The sequence below is a fragment of the Galeopterus variegatus genome, unplaced genomic scaffold (assembly GCF_000696425.1).
Source record: "Galeopterus variegatus unplaced genomic scaffold, G_variegatus-3.0.2 Scaffold1256, whole genome shotgun sequence".
Taxonomy (NCBI): Eukaryota; Metazoa; Chordata; class Mammalia; order Dermoptera; family Cynocephalidae; genus Galeopterus; species Galeopterus variegatus.
In genome coordinates this window covers 257,175-262,453 of record NW_007727367.1, presented here as the reverse complement: position 1 = coordinate 262,453, position 5,279 = coordinate 257,175, and the positions used below count along the sequence as shown (strand labels likewise).

At 40.8% G+C, this 5,279-nt stretch overlaps 1 pseudogene; it reads left to right on the top strand.

Moving 5' to 3' along the window:
- Positions 1-2,652: 2,652 nt before the first annotated feature.
- On the top strand, positions 2,653-3,536 carry LOC103593007 (annotated as a pseudogene).
- Positions 3,537-5,279: the final 1,743 nt, after the last annotated feature.

The following is a 5,279-nucleotide window of genomic DNA, read 5'->3' as shown; positions in this document are numbered from 1 at the left end:
CTCCTAGAAAATATTATCTATATTTCCTGCCTCTGATTTCTCTTCTCTCATTCTCTATTGAACCATCAGACTTTAGCACCTATCATTCTAGCAGAACTGCTCTTGTCAAGGTTATCAATAATCATCTTGCTAAATCTTATGGTTGGCTTTCAATTATTATTCTACTTGACCTGCTGTCAGCACTCGACACAAACAATCACTCCCTCCTTATTAATCTACTTTCTTTGCTTAGTTTCCATGACATCGTGCATTCTTGGTTTTCTTTCTTCCCCATTAGTCAGTCCTTCTCAGTCTCCTATGCAGGGTCTTCCACTTCTCTCTGACCTCTTAAAGTTAGAGCTCCGTAGGGTTCAATCCTTATTCCTCTTCCTTATCCACACACACTCCCTTGGTTATCTCATCCAGTCTCGTGGCTTTAAGTATCTTCTATATACCAATGAGTGCCACATTTATAACTCCAGTCCAAACCTGTCCCTGAACTCCAGGTCATATAACCAATTGCCTACTAGACATCTTCACTTAAGTGTCTAATAGGCATCTCAACCCCAATTTGTCCAAAACTGAACAAATGAGCTCCTAATCTTCCTTCCAGTATCCACTCCTCTGTTAATCTTTCCCAACTCACTTGATGGCACCTCCAACCTTCCAGCTGGTCCAACCAAAAACCTTAGAGTCATACTTGACTCTGTCCTTTCTCTTATATCCAAACTATCAACAAATACTGATGACTCTGCCTCTAAATAGATCCAGATGTGCCCAATACTCCTCAATTCCATGCTTTTTTCTCCCTCGTCCAAACCCACTATCCTCTTTCTCCTGGATTATTGTAGCAGCCTCTTCATTCATCTCCCTGCTCCCACTCCCCTGCCCCCCTCTTCCGACTCCCTCACTACAATCTACTCTCCACATAGCAATCAGAGTGCTTTTTAAAAACACAAGTTAGATTGTATCACTCCTCTGCTCAGAACCTTCCATGGCTTCCATCTCACACAGAGTAAAAGCCAAGCCCTTAAAATGGCCCAAAAGTCCCAACGTAATCTGGCCCCCTGTTACTTTCTGACCTTATTTTCCATTACTTTCTTCTTCAATCAATTTGGTTCAGCCACGCTGACCTTCTTGCTGTTCTTCAAACCTTCCAGGCACCCTATTGTCATTGTGGGTAACCTTTTGATTTGCTTGTAACCAATAAAATGTGTTAGAAGTGACCAAAGTTAGGTCAGAAAAAGGAATGCAGCTTTCCCCTTATCCTATAGGATTCTCACTTTTGGAAATCTGAGCTACAATGTAAGAAGTCTGACTACTCTAAAGCCACCATGCTGTGAAGAAGCCAAACCTTATGGAGGGGCTGTGTGTGCACATTCCATTTGGAAGTCCCAGCCTTCGAGTCATCCCAGCCTACACACCAAAACATAAATGGTTGACCCTTCAGATGGTTTCAGACCACTAGCCATTCAGCTCTCCCCAGATGGCACCCCAGGCATCATAAAGCAGAGACAAGACATTCCTGCTGTATCCTGTCTGAATTCCTGACCATTAGTATAATAAATAGTTATTTTATTAAATTTGGGATAATTTGTTACATAGCTTAAACATATGGCTTCAGCCTAGACCACTCTTTTGAACACTGTGCCCACATATTCAACTACCTGCTTGACATTCCTCTTAGACTTTTTGTGGACTCCTCAAATGTAACATGTTCAAGTCCTAACATTTTATTTCCCTCCACCATTCCAAAATTGTTCTTCTTCCCCTAATCTCTGGTAAAGAAATCAACCCTCAACAAACCCCTGATCCAGAGATCTGGAATTAGCCTCGCCTCTTCTTTTCCCCTTGTCCTCAAAGTCTTGACTATTCTATTTGACAAATTTCTCTCAAATGATCCCCTTCTCACTTAGAAACTCCCCTCTTAGGTATATACCTGAGACATGAAAACATAGCCATACAATAAGTTTACAACACATTATTTTTTTCAGACAAAATAGTAATTTTTGTCTCATTTTTCTTTTCTTTTCTTTTTTTTTTTTAAAGATGACCGGTAAGGGGATCTTAACCCTTGACTTGGTGTTGTCAGCACCACGCTCACCCAGTGAGCGAACCGGCCATCACATTATTTTTTTCAGACAAAATAGTAATTTTTGTCTCATTTTTCTTTTCTTTTCTTTTTTTTTTTTAAAGATGACCGGTAAGGGGATCTTAACCCTTGACTTGGTGTTGTCAGCACCACGCTCACCCAGTGAGCGAACCGGCCATCACATTATTTTTTTCAGACAAAATAGTAATTTTTGTCTCATTTTTCTTTTCTTTTCTTTTTTTTTTTTAAAGATGACCGGTAAGGGGATCTTAACCCTTGACTTGGTGTTGTCAGCACCACGCTCACCCAGTGAGCGAACCGGCCATCCCTATATGGGATCCGAACCCGGGGCCTTGGTGTTATCAGCACCGCACTCTCCCGAGTGAGCCACGGGCCGGCCCTTTGTCTCATTTTTCAATGAGGTAAACAAACATTTTCTTAAAATTCCTGTTTTACCAAGTTCTAAAATTAACTACTAGACAAGACGACTGAGGAGGGAGCACTTGGCGGGGGTGCTGGCCTGGCCTGCACTCCGCACCTCGGGAACATTACTACGTGTGGAATGGCTGCTTTTGGAAGACTGTTGCCCAGAAAAAAAGATGTTTGGTTTTCACAAGCCAAAGATGTACCGAAGTATAGAGGGCTGCTGTATCTGCAGAGCTAAGTCCTCCAGTTCTCGATTCACTGACAGTAAACTCTATGAAAAGGACTTTTGGAGCTGTTTTGAGTTGCACGAGACTCGTTCCGGAGACATCTGCAATGCCTGTGTCCTGCTTATGGAAAGATGGAAGAAGTTGCCAGCAGGAACAAAAACAAAAAAACTGGAATCATGTGGTAGATGCAAGAGCAGGACCCAGTCTAAAGACTACATTGAGGGCGGGCCCCGTGGCGCACTCGGTAGAGTGCGGCATTTGGGAGCGCAGCAGCGCTACCGCCGCGGGTTTGGATCCTATATAGGGATGGCCGGTGCGCTCACTGGCTGAGCGCGGTGTGGGCAACACCAAGCCAAGTGTTGTGATCCCCTTACCGGTCACAAAAATAAAAATAAAAATAAATAAAGACTACGTTGAAACCAAAGAAAGTGAAAACTCTATCTAGAAACAGGATAAAAAGCAACCAGATCAATAAGCTGCAGAAGGAATTTAAGCATCACAATTCTGATGCTCACAGTACCACCTCAAGTGCCTCGCCAGCTCAATCTCCTTGCTACAGTAACCAGTAAGATGATGGCTCAGATACAGAGATGGCTTTTGGCTCTGACAGCACACCAGTTTTTTCCTTTTCAGACCTCACATACTGGAAAAGACAGAAAATATGTTGTGAGATTATCTATAAAGGCCGTTTTGGGGAAGTCCTCATCGACACACATCTATTCAAGCCTTGCTGAAACACTAAGAAAGCAGCTGCTGAGAAGCCGGAGTAGCAGGGGACAGAGCCTCTGCTCACTTCCACTCGGGACTGGTGACTGAGGTTTATGTAAAAAGGAAAAAAACATGATTTACATTTTGAAAAGACCACAAAGCAACAAACTGACCCTCCTATTTTTAACTTGGATATCTGCTATTCTGCCAAAAGACAATTTCTAGAATAGTTTTGAATGGGTGATTTCTCCCCCCAGTTCCACAAACTCTGAAGCCAGTATCTAGCTTACTAAAAGAAAAGGAAGTGCACATAATATTTAAGATGCTGAGTATTTCATAGGAAAGCTGAATGCTGCTGTAAAGTGCTCTTTAAGTCTTCTTCTTCTTCTTTTTTTTTTTTAGATCCCCTTCTAATGAATGGAACTAGGGGAGTTTCAGGGGACAGAGATGGGATTTGTTGTATGATAAACCATATGTAGTTTTAGTCTTTCTATACTGAGAAGCAGTGGTTGGGGCATTTTAAAAGATGGCTGGCTACACTTGCTTTCCCCCATGATAATAAATTTATCATAACTCAATACCTGGACTTGCCCCTAGAGGTAGTTTTTAATTTTGAAATATTAGGGTCTTGCCAAGATTCCGATGATTCAAACCTGTACTACTGATTATTAAGCAGAATAGACTGAGCTTTCTGTTGGCAAATACCTTGAAGGAGAAAGTAGTTTCTAAATATACAGAGAGGTAACTTGACTGTATATGTTGCATCCTGTGCCACCTCCCTTCATATGAATATTTGATAAAGATTTTAATTTATGTGAAACTTGTAAAGCAGAATCAAAGCTCCTCTTGGGGAAATGGCAAGTCTTTAGGATAGGCGAGATCCTGTATGAAAGTACCAAAGCATTATTACTACACGGCAAAGAACACATTCTATTAACAATGTTAAACTATCTGAAAAATAAAATGTGCAAATCTTCAGGATGGCACAAAAGGTCAAAGCTTCTTTGGGCATATTTCTTAGATGGCCTGCTGAGTGTGTAAATAATTAACTTTTGTTTGTGTTACATGACTATTTGGTGACTTCGTTGAAAATCTGCACAATTCAGTTTTAGCTCTGGATTACTTCAGTTGACCTTTGTGAAGGTTTTATCTGTGTAGAGTGGGTGTTTGGCTTGTTTTAACCTGTTAGGGTTTCTGGTTTTTTCACTCTATATTTAAAGTAAAATTTATTAAAAGAAAAGAGGTGTGTGTTAATGCTAAGTGGGTTAGTTTTGGTTGGGCTTCTTTTAGCCAGGCTTTCTGAACATGGGGCTATCCTGAACATGGAGCTCGTCAGTTCTAAAATCCTCATTAAAAGCCTCTCACTTGAACCCAAACCAAAGTACTTTTCATTGCCTCTTTTCTAAAAGTTCAGGAAAAAAATACTCGTATCACCAGTTCAGACTTTTCATAATGAGGGAGGAGCAATTGCCTGCCTCATAATAACAGGACTCAGTGCTTATTTTTAAAACTGGATTTTAAAAATTGGATAGTATAACAGTAAGGAGTGAGCCGTTTTTATGGGCACCGCACAGTTTCATAGTTCTTAATCTAAACTTAACATTTTATATTTCTTCCTTCTGGGAAAAAACCTGCATGCTACAAGCCACCGCATGCATAGACTATGCAGTGAGTTGGGCCGGCTCTCCCACAGCCTTTGAGGTGTATTACAAGACTCCAGCCATTACCATCCTCCTGAGTTATTTTGAAATGATTTTTCTTTTTTTTTTTTGTACATTTTGGCTGCAGTATTGGTGGTAGAATATACTATAATATGGATCATCTCTACTTCTGTATTTATTTATTAC